The following is a 16,311-nucleotide window of genomic DNA, read 5'->3' on the forward strand; positions in this document are numbered from 1 at the left end:
CTGGCATTGTAAAACATCTAAGAGAAATGAAAGGAATACTGTTTCATTTTACCTCCTTCTCTAACAACAAAAAGATATCTTTAGTTGTGGTTAATATTTACTTAAAGTCCACAATAAAAGCTCCTGGGTACATACTTGTTTAAGGGCAAAATAGAGTAGATTACAGAACTATGACTTTAGGTAAGGGAAGACAAAGCACACAGAATTTGGCCCACAAAATCACAAATTTGGAGAGGGCGGGAGTGGTAGGAAAAAGAGAGGAAAGGGAGAACCTGGGTGGCTCAGTCTGTTAGGCGTCCAACTCTTAATTTCGGCTCAGGTCATGATCTCATGGTTTGTGAGATCTCGCCCCACATTGGGCTTCATTTTGTATTACTGTGCACATCCGTACCATCAATATAAAGGTAAAACCTTAGAATTCTAGAACAATATCTTTGTTTTCTTTATACCTTTCAAATTCTCAGAATCTGTCTACTAAATATTTTTAAAGTAAGCTTAAGTTAAATGAATTGCAGTATTGTTCTTTTGTGAATCGATCAGAGAACTTGAAGGTCGATGAGTCTCACATCCACTATTCCATTATTCTGGTCCCTGGACAGCATTTCCACTAGCTTCAAAGGAATTAAGAACAAAAGAAATATGTAGCTCTCAGACTTTTCTAAATACTCCTAGACCTAGAAGACAAAGATCTTAATCTTTTTGTTCAGGAAATAGACTGGCACAATTCAGCACCGTCATCAATCATGTTGACCAGAGTCTCTTGCCTTTAATGAAACAGGAGCAGAAAAATTGATTGGGAGGTGCCATGTGTGTTATCATAATACCCATCACTGGGTGAAAAGTGCATTTGTGAGGAAATCTAGTACTGCCTAGCAACTGTTTCCAGGCAAAGGGAGCCTGGGAACCAGCTGTGGTTGACTTCCAGGAGCCACTAGACTGTTTCTACACACTTCACAAGATACCTGTTCGGGATTATTTGGATTTCGGTTTTAAGGTATAGTTTTTCTCAGCAACTCTCAATACTAACTATTTTCCTTTCTAGTGATTGACACAATAAACCTAATATTACTCCTTTTTGTCCCTCTCTAAATATAACTGCACAGATTTTTAACCATAATGGAATATGTCTGAAGTCAGGAGCTTCTGCATTTTGAAAGCTGATGGTGTCCATTCCTTTGAAGCCTGCCAGTTTTTTAAGTGGTCTAAGACTATACTCAGATTTACACCCACTTCTGAGAGCATAAAATGTGGTATTATACATACCCCAGAAACTTTAAACATTTTATTCTCCTCCTGGAAAATCCATCCCTGGCCTTCTTGTGCAGACACTCCTCTCCTTCTGCTGCTGAGTGTGATTTATGTTCTTGCCCCTGGCCTTTGGAGCAGGATGTAGCTCAGTTCATAGCAGTGAAGCAGGAGTTTCAAGAGGAACTGGGGGTTATGCCAGAACTTGATGAGGGGCATGCAGGCTATCCTAGTAAGTAGAAGTCTCTCCAGGCAAAAGAGTGCTCAGAGAACTTAGAGGAAGATAGTAAATACCGTAGGCTCGTCCTGGTTGAGTACTTCCTGATATACCTGAGCAGTTCAGCCCCCCTGATTCTGTCCAAGCTGCTTGTTCCCAGTCTACAAATACTTCCCAAAGTAGACACTTGCTTTCAGTCAACCACAGACTCATGCTTTTATCCCCACGGCTGCTGGAAAGCCTCACGCCCTTTCCTGTCTCATTGTCCTCCTGCCGTCCAGTCTCTTCTTTCCGTTCCACAGGACCCTCTGAGAGTGGTATCCTTTTGCAAACCCACTTCCCTCATCACATCATTATTATGATGTGAGGTTGAAACCCTAAGGAGCTTACTTCATCTCCAGCACCCTCAAATTGAGCCTGCTCCTTTTCTGTAACCATAACCTTATTAACAAGAACCAGACTGCCCTCCTCTTCAGCTGCCTATGCTGCTTCCAGGACTTTCTTATTTATTTTCATAAGAAGCCCCTCTGCATTTGGGAGACAGTAGCATTCAAGAACACAGAATTTAGATGTGCACAGTGTTTGGGAATGATGGATAGATCACCCGACCTTCCTGATCCTCTATTTCCATATCTGGAAAAAGAGGATAAGAGTATCATTTTGCAAGTTTATGGAGGTTAATTTATTCTTTCTTCTCACAAATCTTTACTGATTAAGACGTGCCAGGCATTTTTCAAAGTACTGAGAAAAACAGTCCCTGACTTCATGAAGCTTGTAGTCTCATGAGACAATACTTAAGAGTTTGTTTTTGGGTTGTCTCTCTTTATTGTTTGTTGTTTTGTTTCCTAAATTCCACACAGGAGTGAAATCATGTATTTGTCTTTCTCTGACTAACTCACTTCACTTAGCATTATATTCCCAGCTCCATCCACATTGTTGCAAATGGCAAGATTTAATTCTTTTTTATGGCTGAATAATATTTCATTGCATGTATAGACCACTTCTTTATCTATTCACCTTTCGATGGACATTTGGATTGCTTCATATTTTGGCTCTTGTAAATAATGCTGCCATAAACAGAAGGGTGTGTATATCTTTCCAAGTTAGTGTTTTTGTATTCTTTGGGTAAATACCCAGCAGTGGAATTACTGGATCATATGGTAGCTCTATTTTTAACATTTGAGGAACCTCTATAATGTTCCCCACAGGGGCTGCCCTAATTTACCAGTTTGCATACCCTTCACAGAGTGTTCCCTTTTCTCCACATCCTCGCCAACATTTTTTTTTTCTTCAGGTTTAGCCATTCTAACAGGTATGAGGTGATATCTTACTGTGGTTTTGATTTGCATTCCCCTGATGATTAGTGATGTTGAGCATCTTTTCATGTGTTGGCCAACCTTATGTCTTCTTTAGAGAAATGTCTGTTCCTGTCTTCTGCCCATCTTTAATTGGATTATGTGTATGTGTGTATGTGTAAGTTCTATAAGTTCTTTTTACATTTTGGATACTAACCATTTATCAGATATGTCATTTGAAACTACCTTCTCCCATGTAGTGGGTTGTCTTTTAGTTTTGTTGATTGTTTCCTTCGCTGTCAAGAAGATTTTTATTTTGATGTAGTCCTAATAGTTTATGTTTGCTTTGGTTTCCCTTGCATCTGGAGACCTATCTAGAAAAAATGTTTCTGTTGCCAATGTCAGAGAAATTTCTGCCTGTGCTCTCTTCTAGGATATTTATGGTTTCAGGTCTCACATTTAGGTCTTTAATCCACTTTAAGTTTATTTTTGTATATAGTGTAAGAAAGTGGTCCAGTTTCATTCTTTTGTATATAGCTGTTTAGTTTTCCCAGCACCATTTACTGAAGGGACTATCTTTTACCTATTGTATATTCTTGCCTCCTTAATCAAAGATTAATTGACCATATAATTATAGGTTCATCTCTGGGCTCTCTCTTCTGTCCTATTGATCTTTGTGTCTGTTTTTGTGCTGGTACCATGCTGTTTTGATTACCACAGCGTTGTAGTATAACTTAAAATCTGGGATTGTGATCCTTCCAGTTTTTTTTTTTTCTTTTTCAAGATTGCTTTAGTTATTGGGGCTCTTTTGTGGTTCCATACACATTATAGAATTGTTTGTTCTAGTTCTGTGAAAAACTAGATTTTGATAGGGATTATATTAAATCTGTAGATTGCTTTGGGTAGTATGGATATTTTAACAACATTTGTTCTTCCAATCCATGATCATGAAATGTCTTGCCATTTGTTTGTGTCATCTCCATTCTCTTTCATCAGTGTTTATAGCAGAGTACAGGTCTTTCATCTCTTTAGTTAAGCTTATTCTTAGGTATTTTATTATTTTTGGTGCAAATGTAAATGGGATTCTTTGCTTAATTTCTCTTGATGCTACTTCATTATTAGTGTATAGATGGGATTGTTTGCTTAATTTCTCTTGTTGCTGCTTCATTATAAAAGTATAGAAATGCAGTGGATTTCTATATATCAGTTGTGTGTCCTGCAACTTTACTGAATTCAACAATCTGTTCTAGTAGTTTTTCAGTGGGGTATTTAGGGTTTTCCACATATAGTATCATGTCACCTTCATATAGTAAAAGTTTTACTTTTTTGGTACCAATTTAGATGCCTTTTATTTCTTTCTCTTTTCTGATTGATGTGGCTAGGATTCTCAGTACTAAGTTGAATAAAAGTGGTAAGAGTGAACATTCTGACCTTAGGGAGAAAGTTTTCAGTTTTTCACCGTTGAGTATGATGCTATCTGTGGGTTTTTCTTATATGGCCTTTAAGATGTTGAGGTATGTTCCCCCTAAAGTGAATTTGTTGAGTGTTTTTTATCATAAATGGCTGTTGTCCATTGTCAAATGCTTTTTTCCTCCATCTATTGAAATAATCATATGATTTTTATTCCCTCTCTTGTTGATGTGCTATATCACACTGATTTGTGAATATTGAACTCCCAGAAATAAATCCCACTTGATCGTGGTGAAAGACTTCATTAATGTATTGTTGGATTCAGTTTGCCAATATTTTGTTGAGGAATTTTGCATCTATGTTCATCAGAAATATTGGTCTGTAATTCTTTTTTTTGTAGTGTCTTTATTTGGTTTTGGTGACAGGGTAATGCTGACCTTATATAATGAATTTGGAAGCTTTCTTTCCTCTTCTATTTTTTTGAATAGTTTAAGAAAATTATATTAACTCTTCCTTATTTATTTTTTTAATGTTTTTGAGTAAGCTCCACACCCAACATGGGGCTTGAACTGACAACGCTGAAATCATGCCATTCCAACTGAGCCAGCTAGGTGCACTCCTAACTCTTCTTTAAATATTTGGGTGTATTCACCTGTGAAGCTGTCTGGTACTGGACTTCTGTTTGTTGAAAGTTTTATGATTACTGATTCAATTTCATTGCTGGTAATCAGTCTGTTCAAATTTTCTACCTCTTCCTGATTCAGTTTTGGGAGGTTATACGTTTCTAGGAATTTATCTATTTCTTCTCAGTTGTCCAATTTGTTGGCATATAATTTTTCATAATATTCTCTTATAATCCTTCATAGTTCTGTGGTATCCATTGTTCTTTTTCCTCCTTCATCTCTAATTTTCTTTATTTGAGTTTTCTCCCTCTCTCCCTTTCTATTTTTTTAATTCATCTGATTAAAGGTTTATCAAGTTATTGACCTATACAAACCAGCTCCTGGTTTTATTGATCTCTTGCATTTTTTTTTTTTTTTTTAGATTCTATGTCATTTCTTTTTGTTCTAATCTTTATGATTTCCTTCCTTCTACTGGTTTGGGGTTTTGTTTGTTCTTGTGTAAAGTTAAGTTGTTCATTTGAGATCTTTCTTGCTTCTTCAGATAGGCCTGTGTTGCTATAAACTTCCACTTTGGAACAAATTTTGCTGCATCCCAAAGATTTTGGATTTTTGTGTTTTCATTTTCATTTGCCTCCATGTATATTTTTATTTCTCTTTGATTCCTTGTTTGACCCATTCATTGTTTAGTAGCATATTATATAAACTCCATGTATTTGTGCTGTCTCCAGAATTTTTTTTTTGGTTGATTTCTAGATTCATAGCATTGTGGTCAGAAAAGATGCATGGTATGACTTTCATCTTTTTTAATTTATTGAGACTTAATTTTGGCCTCATATGTGATCTATTGTGGAGAATGTTATATATGCACTTGAAAAGAATGTATATTCTGTTTTAGGATGGAATGTTCTGAATGTCTGTTAGATCCCTCTGGTCCAATGTGACATTCAAAACCTCTGTTTCCTTGTTGATTTTCTGTTTGGATGATCTATCCATTGATGTAAGTGGAGTGTTAAAGATCCATACTTGTGTTACTGTTGATTACTTTATGCTTTTGGGTGCTTTCATGTTGAGTGCATAAATATTTACAATTGTGTCGTCTTTTTAAAAATGTTTATTTATTTTTGAGAGAGAGAGAGAGAGAGAGAGAGAGAAACAGAGTGTGAGTCCAGGGGGGGAAGAGATAGGAGGAGACAGAATTTGAAACATGCTCCAGGTTCCAAGCTGTCACCATAGAGCCCGACATGGAGCTCAAACCCATGGACTGTGAGATCATGACCTGAGCTGAAGTCAGACGCTTAACCAGCTGAGCCACCCAGGCACCCCTATGTTGTTTTTTTTAAGTTTTTTTGTTTTTTAAGCTCACTTATTTTAGGGAGGGGTAGAGAGATAGGGAGAGAGAATCCCAAGCAGTCTCTACATCATGAGTGTAGAGTCCAATGTGGGGCTTGATTTCATGAACTGTGAGATCATAAACTGAGCCAAAACCAAGAGTCAGACACTTAATGAATAGAGCCACCCAGGTGTCCTGTGATATATTCTTGTTGGATTGTTCCCTTTATAAGTATGTAATGACCTTCTTTGTCTCTTGTTATGATCTTTGTTTTAAAGTCTATTTTTCCAATATAAGTATTGCTACCTCAGCTTTATTTTCATATCGATTTGTATGAAAAATCCTTCTCCACCCCTTGGCTTTCAATTACTTTGTATCTTTAGGTCTGAAATGAGTTTCTTGTAGGCAGCATATGGATAGGTCTCATCTTTTTATCCTTCTGTGCCCCTCTATTTTTTGATTGGAGCATTTAGTCTATTTACATTCAAAGTAATTATTGACAGGTGTGTGCTTACTGCCATTTTGTTACTTATTCTGCTGTTTTTGTAGTTTTTCTCTTTTTCTTTCTTCTCTTGCTCTCTTGTCTCACAGTTAGTTGGCTTTCTGTAGTGATATACTTGGATTCCGTTCTCTTTACTTTTTGCATATACCTGACTGTTTTTTGATTTGTGGTTGCCATTTGATTTGTTTATAACATCTTATGCATATAGAAGTCTACATTAAGTTGATGATCACTTTAAGTTTGAACCTCTTCTTTACTCCTCTACTCTCCATGTTTTAGGTATCTAGTGTCCTACTTCACAAACTTTATTTTGTGATTACCTTGATTAATTTTTATAGATATACTTATTTTTACTACTTGTTTACTACCTTTTTTACTCCTACTTATGGTCTTTTGTTTCTACTCATCAAGTCCCCTTTGATATTTCCTGTAGGGCTGGTTTAGTGATCATGAATTCCTTTAACTTTTGTTTGTCTGGGAAACTCTATCTCTCCTTTTATTCTGAATGAAGGCCTTGCTGGATAGAGTATTCTTGGCTGCAGGGTTTTTACCTTTTAACACTTTGAATGTATCATGCCACTCCCTTCTGACTTGCAAAGTTTCTGCTGAAAAACCCACTGGTAGCCTTATGAGATTTCTCTTGTATATAACTATTTCCTTTTTCTTGTTTTTTTAAATTCTCTTTTAATCACTACTTTTTGCCATTTTAATTACCATGTGTCTTCAGGTGGACCTCTTTGGGTTGATTTTGTTGGGGCCTCTCTGTTCCTTCTGGATCTGGATTTCTGTCTCCTTCCCCATATTCAGGAACTTTCCAGCTATTATTTCTTCAAATAAATTTTCTGCCCCCTTTTTTCTCTCTTCTCCTTTTGGAATCCCTATCATGTGACTGTTATTATGCCTGATGGTGTCACCTAGTTCCCCAAGTCTATTTTCATTTTTTCACTCTCACTTGTTCAGCTTGATTATTTTCCATTAGTCTGTCCTTCAGTTTGCTGATCCATTCTTCTGCTTTCTATCTATTGTATTTTTTATTTAATTTATTAAGTTTTTCATCTCTGAGTGGTTCTTTTTTATGTTTTCAGTCTCTTTGTTAAGGGTCTCACTGAGGTTCTTCACTCTTTTCTCAGATCTGGGAGTATCTTCATGACCACTCTGAGATTAGTAAACAAATCTCCCTCCTATATACCCTAAGCATTTTTCAAACTACTGCTTCTATGCTGCATCTCTGAGGGGCTGTTTGTTGTGCTGTCTCTCTAAGGGAGGGAACTGAGTTTTTTCTGACCTTCCTGGCTCTCCCAGAGCCAAGCCATTGATTTTTAAAGTTCTAAGTTTTAAAAAGTCTTACTGATTATAAGAACTCATGAAATCTGGCCCCTCTGGTGTTCCCATGTGGGTACCCCAGTGTGAGAATCTGTTTCTCTCCCCCTCTCTGTGCCATTGGCTCCATCCCTCTTACAGGTACTTGTGTGGGTCTGTTTAGCTCTGGATCACATCTCTGCCCTTCCTATCCTCTTCAATGTGTCCTCTTCCCTGTATTTAGCTGTGGAGAGTTTGTTCTGCCAGTCTTCATGGTGTTTTCTGAGTTATTTACACTAATGTGAATGTTATCTAGTTGTATCCATGGGACAAGGCAAACTTAGGGTCCTCCTAGTCTATGATCTTCCCCAGAAGTCTACATTTATAATTACAGATGCATAATAATTTAAATTACTTTAGTATGTTTTAATATCTGGTAACAGTAGTACCATTATTGCTCTTTATCAGAATTTTCTGGGCTATTTTTCTTTATTCACATATTTTTAATGAGAATTTTAAAATTAGTTTACCTAGTTTCAGAAAATCGTCTATATTTTTATTATAATTGTTCCTTGGTAATTTATAAATGTAACATACTGCTTTGTGATGTTGAATCTTCCTATCAAAGAACATAGTATGTCTTTACATTTGTTCAAATTAACTTTTACATCCTTTGTGAGTACTAGAACATTTCTCCTTTAGGTTCTGCATATTTCTTAGTAAGTCTTGATTATTTTGGATTTTGTTGTTATTGAAATGGGATTTAGTTGTCTATTTTTTAAAATATAGTTTATTGTCAAGTTGGTTTCCATATAACACCCAGTGCTCATCCCAACAAATGCCCTCCTCCATGCCTATCACCCATTTTCCCCTCTCCCCCATCCCCCATCAACCCTCAGTTTGTTCTCAGTATTTAAGAGTCGCTTGTGGTTTGTCTCCCTCTGTCTCCTTAACTAATTTTCCCCTTCCCTTCCCCTATGGTTTTCTGTTAAGTTTCTTCTGTTCCACATATGAGCGAAAATATATGGTGTCTGTCTTTCTCTGCCTGACTTATTTCACTTAGCATAATACCCTTGAGTTTCATCCCCTTGTCTATTATTTTTAAGTCAAATGTGTATACATTTATATTAATTTTGTATGTTACTCAATTTCTCTTTATTAATAAATTTATATTCTGCTTGATGCCAGCAAAATAGGTCTGAGGACCATCCAAGAGGGTCACACAGGATGGAAATCAAATGTCAGCCAGCAGGACATGAAAGTAGAGTTTACTGAAGATATAGAGAGAGTAGATACTAGCCAGAGTGAGTGTCTGAGAGATTCAGAAAGGAAAGGAGGGAGGGATCTGGATTTTTTTCTTTTTTAGGATGGAGTTCTTATGTATTGTACATGTATAGGCATCCAGGAACCAGTTAGAATGAAGACAAGAGCCCAGGTGCCATTCCTTGGAGCCAGGGGAGTCTTGGCATTGAGCTGTCTAGCATTGGTAGTCTGGAATGTGCATTTGATAGCTGCCTCCAGTCATTCTCACGGGTCCTTCTTTAGATGTTATTTATCCTAGAGAACCATTAACTCCTTGTCCCTTACAAGAAGGATATATGCTCTTTACAAGACATGTGTAAAGTGGGGTGGAGGTGCAGGTCCCAGCAAGAATAGAAGCAGGAAAAAAGAGCAATAAGCATATTTTTATGGAGTCCTTCATTTTCCTTGTCTCATTGTTACCTTGCTGAGTTCTTTGTCATCATTTTCATTTGCTATCTTTTGGATTTTCCAGGTGTACAATTATACTATCTACAAATATATGGTTTTTATTTTTCCAACTGTTATTCCTTTCATTATCTGTGATATTAGAGTTACTGGGCAATCAATTAGACAATATGAAGCTGTAGTGGGGATTGTGGACATCTTTGTCTATTTCCTGACTTTATGAGGAATATCTCCAGTGTTTCTCCATTAGGAAATGTGCTAGCCTTAGGGCTGATATAAAATCTGTATGAACACATAAAGGACTCTTATTTTGAGTTCTTTTTTAAAAATCTAGAGTAGATTTGATTTTTATCAAATGTCTTTCCAACAGCTATGTACATGAACACAATTTTTCTCTGTGGATATTTTAATATGTTAAAATACATTAATATATTTTGTACTATTGAGCCATTCTTGTGCAAGTGGTGGTGGAGGAAACCCATTTGATTATGATTCATTATTCTTTTAATATAGTTTGTTAATATTTTATTATCTTTTTCAATTGATATTCAACAGTAAAATTGGTCATCTTTTTTGCAATTCATCAGGTTTTAGTATCAATGTTATAATTTAAAAATAATCTGGAAGTTTTCATTTTTCTAATATCTGGGAAGTTTATTTTATTTTATTATTTTTTTATTGTTTTATTTATTTCTGAGAGAGAAACAGCATGAGCAGGGGAGGGTCAGAGAGAGAGGGAGATACCGAATCTGAAGCAGGCTCCAGGCTCTGAGCTAGTCATCAGCACAGAGCCCGTCATGGGGCTCGAACCCAGGAGCTGTGTGATCATGACCTGAGCCGAAGTCAGACGCTTAACCTACTGAGCCACCCAGGCACCCTGTGGGACAGTTTAAATAGCATTAGAATTACCTATCTCTAAAAATTCCTTTGTGAGATAAGACAGTGATACTTTTTTGGGACGAAATACATATTTGCAACATAAAAAAGCAACAATTAGTTTGCAACCACTTTTTAAGGATTTTCCTCCATTCTAACACACAATTTTAGTATTGGTGTTTAACCTTAGTATTCTTAACTATACTCACACTACTACAGTGTAACTTATCTATTTCAATAAAAATTGAGCTCTGTAGAATTTCCAAATCTTCTGGGGTTTAGGTGATTACATTTTCCTGAAAAATTCTCCGTCTTATCCAGGTTTATTTATTTTCTAGAGTTGTACAAAGTAACTTTTTTAATCCCCTTTGTTTCTGTGATTATTTCCACCTTTTCATATATTTTCTTCTTCTTCTTTTTTTTTTTTTTTTTTTACCATTTGATCTATTTGTACTGGAAAGTAAATTAATGTGTTCTAATTTTAGTGTGTTTGTGTTTCTCTTTGTATATTCTATAGCTTTTACTTCATGAGAGTTATTGCTAAGTTATTTGGTACATAGATATTCATATCATATCTTCCTTGTTAATTTTTCCCTTTAGCATTGAAGTCTTTTAAAATTGCTTTTTGGTTTGAATTATATATTCATTGATACCAAAACCACGGTACATACTTTTTTTGTTCATATTTTCTCATCCTTTCAAAAAAGTGTTTTTATTTGTTTATTTTGGGGAGGGCAGAGAGAGAGGGAGAGAGAGAATCCCAAGCAGGCTCCATGCTATCAGTGCAGAGCTGCACGTGGTGTTCGATCTCATGAATTGTGAGATCATGACCTGAGCCAAAATCAAGAGCTGGATCCTTAACCAACTGAACCATCATGTACCCCTCAAACTTTTATTTTTATCTTTACTGAATTGCATTGCCTTAGGAAGATCTTTTGTTTAGGGCTGAGTTTTGCTTTACAATTGCAGTAGGATTTGCATCATGCACACAAACTCCCAAAGCCACATTTTCTTATGTTCCACTGGCCAAAGCATGTTATACAGTTGAGTCTGGATTTAAAGGGTAGGGAAATAAGCTCCACTCTCAAGAGAAGTTGTAAAATACTGTGGTCATTTGAGCAGAGATTGAGTCCACTCCAGGCAACAAGATAGATCACCTATGTGGGAGCTAATGAGGAATGGAAAAGAAATATATACCTGCAGGCATATCTCCCACCTGAGACCCTTTTGCCAAGGCTTATTTAAGGATCCATACAAGTATTAGAAGAGAAAGCCAGCATTTGAACATGTTCTCCCCACAGTACATTGATAGACACTCAGCGCTAGTCACAGGAGCAGGGACAGACAACACTGCAATTTGCCCCAGTCCAGGAAAGAGACATTTTTTTTTTCTCTTCCCTCTCCAAATACAGAAGAGCTAAAAAGAGGATGAGGAGGTATCTGGGAGCCAGAACTTTCTCAGTCCTTCTCGTTCTAAACTGATAGAATCATAGTTTGAAACCTAATTTAAGGAAGGATGGGAGAAAAACTAAACAATCTGAATTATGTATTTCTGATAACTGGGAATGACTGAATGGCTGTAGAATCAGGCCAAGATCATTGAAGAAGCCCCTCCACAACAGAAAAGAGGAATTAACAGAGCACAGAGAAGAGATTGGGGAAAAGAAACAAAAAGCAGAGATGGAAGATGAAAGAGAGAAGGTGGCATAACTAATAAAGCAAGATCCTCAAGGAAATTGAAAGGGTTGCCTGGCGTTAATATAGCCTGTACTTGAATAGGAGGAAACAAATTTAACCCTCCAAGAATGGAGGAAAAGCTGTTAAGAATGAGTATGAATATAGGTGATTATGCATACAGGGGTCTGAAAAGCCAATAACCTCAATTTTCTTAATGAAGTAGGAAGTGAGGATGTCTGATGAGAATGAGGACAGCTTGAACACTGAGGAAGATTTATAATGTTCATTAAAATACTGAGGTCAGAATTGACCTAAGGTAGATAAACAAAAGTAAATTATCTTTTTTCTCTGCTGGCAACAGTCATAAAAGAGAAAAAAAAACCAATGGACCATCTGAAAAAAAAAAGTTATATAAAGACATCAAACAGTAGGTCTTTAGATAGAAAGACATAATACTTAAAAAAAAAAACATGAATTCTCCCCAAATTAAGGACATGTAATACAATTTAAATTTAAATTTGACTAATATTTGGGAGGAATTGGCTAAAGTGATCTTAAAGGTTATATGAGATAATCCATGTAAATAAGACTCGTGTGGAATGATTTGCCTTACAAGATTAAAGCGTACCATAGCCTCCCTATATTGGCTTTGGTTTGGGCCTAGAAAGAGACAAGTTAGAGGACAGAATAGAGAACTCTCAGAAATAGATTCCAGTACATGTGGATATTTGATATATAACAAAAATGGTATTTCAGTTAAAAGAGATAAGGTGGGTTATTTTTAAAATGGTGCTGACCTAACAGTCTATTCATCTGGAAAAGAGTATTTCAAGAAGTTCCAGATTGATTAAAGAAAAGAAGGAAGAAATAATAGGTTTCATATGCAAGAAATATTCCTCAAGTTGTTGATTAACCTAGACAGGACTTAGAAGCTATGAAAGAATATACACACATATTTTAACATTTTAATCCATTTACAAAGGATTAAACATCAAAAGGAAGTGAATGTTGTGCTTCAACATAAACTTAACTTTAAAAAAAGAAACAATGGGGGTGCCTTGGTAGGTCAGTTGGTTGAGCATCTGACTCTTGTCGGTTCAGGTCATGATCCCAGGACTGTGGGATGCAGCCACAAGAGCCTCACGTTGGGCTCCATGCTGAGTGTGAAGCCTTCTTAATATTTTCTATCTCCCTCTACTCCTCTTCCCCTCTTGCGCACTCTCTCTTTAAAATTAATTAATTAATTAATTAAAAAAGAAAGACAGCAAAAGCAAACCAGTTTTAAAAATAATAATAATAAAATTAAAAAGAAAATAAAATTATTAGGAAAATGATCTGAAATACATGGTAGAGATCTAAGTTGTATAAAAAGTACTTACAAATGGATAAAAACATAAATAGCCAAAAAGAAAAAAATGAGCAAATGAGATTTGGAGAAAGCAAATCCAAGAGGCCAATAAACATGAACTCCTGGTCAACTTTGCTAGGAGTTAGGGAAATGCAAATAAAATCACAACGATATATCACTGTGATGACTATATATCATCTAATGGCTATGCCAGTAGCAAAAGTGAAAAGTGGAAGTTCCTCTTGCTGAAGAGATTCGGGAAAAGGGTACTCTCTTGTATGCAGAAATGGTAACTGTTTCAGCATTTTGAAAAGAAATAGGAATTAGCCATTGAAATTAATCATATATTTACCTCTCGCACTCTTAGGAATCTGTCCCATGGAAATAAAATCACTGCTGGATGAGCTCTACATACAATTATGTGTGTTGTAGCACTGTTTGTAATAGTCAAAGACTGAAAGTAAATGCCCCTCAGTAGGTGCGTGACTAAGTAATGATAGCCCCCCTACATCATGTCATATTATGCACCCATTAAAAGAAGTAAATAAGGTTCTTAAGAAGCATGTGCCCTGAGCTAGGAACTCATTTGATCCTCACAACAACTTATGAGGTAGATGGTGGTAATTTTACAGGTGAGAAAACTAGAACATAATTTTTAAGTTACCCAAGGCCTCACACAACTGTATTGAAAATTACAATATTTTTTCCTTATGCTCATTGACTTGGAGAAACTTTCATAATACTGTATAGTACAAAACTATTAATATAGAGAAGTATATATAATAAGATCTTATTATTATAAAAACAAATGACGGCCTAAGTTTTGTACACATATACACGTGTGCACACACACCACACAGCATGCTATATGTCTAGGATATGTTTGTATACCAGAAGCATAAGAACAGCTACACATGAGGTTGTTAACATTATTTCTTATGGAAGAGGCAAATTTACTGTTCTTAGTAAAAAAAATATGTAGGCTATAATCCCATAGAGCTATTTATGACTTTATGAGAATAAGAGTGGATTCTACATGATTTTTACGTTTCCCTTGATTTTTTATTTTTTAATTGTATATTTCTTTAAATTAGAATGCTTGATCGAGGGAAGAGAAATATATATCCACTGAGGGGAAATCTAACTTAATGGGGGTATAATAATAATACATCTATAAAGCCAGCTCAAGATTATTTCCTCACATCTCTAGAAGTTAAAAAGCTAATGTTAACAAGAGAAATATAGTGATAATATACAAGACTTAATTTGTAAGACTCTAAATAACAGGTCATGAAAGAACAGTTTTTTAGCAGAAGTTAAATTTACTCTGCATTTTAGAATGTAAACAAACCCTTCAAACAAGAAGTTTCATTTTAAAAATTGGGTGCCATACTATTTTTTACACTAATTAATTTGAAGCAACTTAAACTGTGTTTCACTTATTGAACAGAAACTATTAATAATTTGTTTTTATAATTCTATATAAATATTTATATGTTTTAGATGTGTTTTATTATACACAAACTATAATCACATTACTTTTGACATTATTGATAAAATTATAAATTCCTGAGGTGATCCACAGTCTTATATTATCACTAAGAAGTGTATCTTTTTTATTCTATACCACATGGATAAAATCACCTCCAGCATTAAACAGACACCAGGTAGAAAGGGTGGACGTAGGCCCTGAGGTTCCCACTGAACAGGGGAAAGTGACATAACAGGCTGACATAAAAGGCCGATGAAGCATAGCAGAGAGTATGACCACAAGGCAGAGGCCTTACAAAGAAGGGAAATGTTCATGTTGGGAGACAGGAGTGGGCCGGAGAATTTTATTCATTTTGTAGGAGAAGGGTTATCCTCGGGAGGTCAAGGTTTCCCATAGGGCCTGGAGGAGAGGCTTCTAGGACAAGATGCAGGTATAGTAGCTTGGGAAAATGGGCTGCAGTGCAAGGGGCTGAGGTAAAGCATAATGGTGAGATTTCACCAAAGCTGAGAAACAAAGGTGTAAGGGAACTAAAGGAGGGAGGTGGTCTGAGCTGTGCTGAAGCACTTGGCTTCCTCCCTGCACATGGTAGGCCTCCATCCAATTTGGTACAAATTATGTTGGTGCTGTAACTGTCTAAGGGTCCCACATGGTCTGACATGTCATGGGACTTGTGTATGAGGGCCTGTAACAGAAGTGGAACTGAAGGGCAAGGCTTCCTAGGGAATCACGCAAGCTCTAGATGAGTCTGATGTGCTGAGCTGTGGTATTCTCATTTCTATACAAATCCCTATTAGCAATTGCATTTTTGTGAGTATAAAATATTCACTCTTTGTTCAATATCTGGAGGTCTTTATTCTTTTCATCAAATTCAGGACGTGCCCTATTCTGATTGGGGAAGCAGAGCTGCTGGAGTTGTGCAGTTCTGTCATATTTGGCTGAGAGTGGGACTCATTTCTTTGAGGACCCTTTGTTTTGTGAAGGGTTGTGTTCCAAGTTCTCTTTCCCTGAGGCCCTAGGCTGATGAATGCTTTGTAACCACATTCCTCTAGCCAACATGAAGTAAAGTAATAGAGCTTGCCAATAACATTCAATTATCTCAGATTGAGAGATCACTTTCAGAAAAAAAGCTGAATTCAGTGACTCACAAAACCAGACTCTTGGCATATATGGAAGGAGAAAATGTCAAGGAAGTAAGTGAACAAAAATGCAAAAAGGTTCAAGTTGTAGCAATCCATTCTGAAAAGCCATTGTTGGCCTTTCTGAACTTCTATTCTTTAACTTCTGAAACCG

The 16,311-nt window shown here is 36.2% G+C and overlaps 1 protein-coding gene across 4 annotated transcripts in view; it reads left to right on the forward strand.

Moving 5' to 3' along the window:
- The first annotated feature begins 886 nt into the window (after nucleotides 1-886).
- Nucleotides 887-16,311, forward strand: part of CUNH2orf88 (chromosome unknown C2orf88 homolog) — a 57,626-nt gene continuing 42,201 nt past the window's right edge. For 3 of the 4 annotated variants that reach the window (XM_039234724.1, XM_039234723.1, XM_039234726.1), the window contains exon 1: nucleotides 887-994. The gene's annotated coding sequence lies outside the window, so the exon portion shown is untranslated. Of the gene's footprint in view, nucleotides 995-6,333; nucleotides 6,352-16,311 lie in introns of those variants that run through there. The other variant, XM_039234725.1, reaches the window with a different exon arrangement.

The sequence above is a fragment of the Hyaena hyaena genome, unplaced genomic scaffold (genome assembly GCF_003009895.1).
Source record: "Hyaena hyaena isolate Hyena2069 unplaced genomic scaffold, ASM300989v1 scaffold_92, whole genome shotgun sequence".
In the NCBI taxonomy this organism is placed as follows: domain Eukaryota; kingdom Metazoa; phylum Chordata; class Mammalia; order Carnivora; family Hyaenidae; genus Hyaena; species Hyaena hyaena.